Source organism: Silene latifolia, chromosome 9 (assembly GCF_048544455.1).
Source record: "Silene latifolia isolate original U9 population chromosome 9, ASM4854445v1, whole genome shotgun sequence".
NCBI classification, from domain to species: Eukaryota; Viridiplantae; Streptophyta; class Magnoliopsida; order Caryophyllales; family Caryophyllaceae; genus Silene; species Silene latifolia.
The window spans coordinates 46,004,698-46,005,855 of NC_133534.1; positions in this window are offsets into that span (position 1 = coordinate 46,004,698).

The window sequence follows — 1,158 nt, forward strand, 5'->3', positions numbered from 1 at the left end:
CAAGAGAGAACATTAATAAAAAAAAAATAGTCTAAAACACAAGGTAAAACAATACTCCGTAACATTTATCCGTTTTACATACATTGGTTTGTTAATACATTATATATACTACAATTACATTACGATAAAAAATAATGAGAGGAGTGATAATTTTGTTTTAAAAATAATAATGTGTGTGTATCGAATAATTAATGTCAAATGTTTTCGTATCGGTTTTAAAAATAATACTCTGTATATATCTTTTATTAACTGAATTTAATCTGAACTTATATGATCTGAACTGAACTGAACTTATAGGATATGAACTGAACTTATATGATCTGATCTGAACTAAACTTATAGGGTCTGAACTTATAGGATCTGAACTAATAGGATCTGAACTGAACTTATAGGATCTGAACTGGACTGAACTAAACTTTTAGAATCTGAAGTGAACTTATATTAAATGACTTTAAGTCCAAAAAATCAGAACCTAAGTCCAAAAGAACAGGACCTTAATCTCATTTTCTCCCAACTCCAGCTAAAATCTCACATCTATGATCCCATGAATCAATGATCACTTGCTCGTTAGTACTTGCTACGTACTTCCTAGCCTTATGTTCTATAGTTCTCCAGTTAGTCTTACTGAAAACGGGTCGAAGCAAGTGACGGGTAATGCCACTCACAAAACGGATAGGGGGACAAGATGAGGGCACCCCATGTGCTTCTCACTCTCCTCTATTTGGGTCATTTGTGAGAGGAAATGGTATCCGTCACTCCAAAGTGACAGATACGTGCCGTCTTTAATAAGATTTTGTGATAGTTCTCAATCAATTACAAAAATATCTTACACTTTCATAATTATATAAGAATCGAGAAATGAATATGCCAAATATTAATTATTTACTCTCTATATTTTATGCATGGTAAATGAAAAAATAATAAAATCTCTAAGTAATGTTATCATATTATTCAACCAGTATTCCTTATGCTTGTACTTAATTAGAAATTAGGTAATAAAATCGAAATTGGAAGTCACTAAAGTTACGCAAATGAGAGCATGCGTTATAACTGAACACGGCTAATAATGAACTTTAAAATACGCTACCACTACAATGATGATGATCCGTTTAAGAACTACGAAGCCACTGAGAATTTTCTTCGAGATAACTAATAATA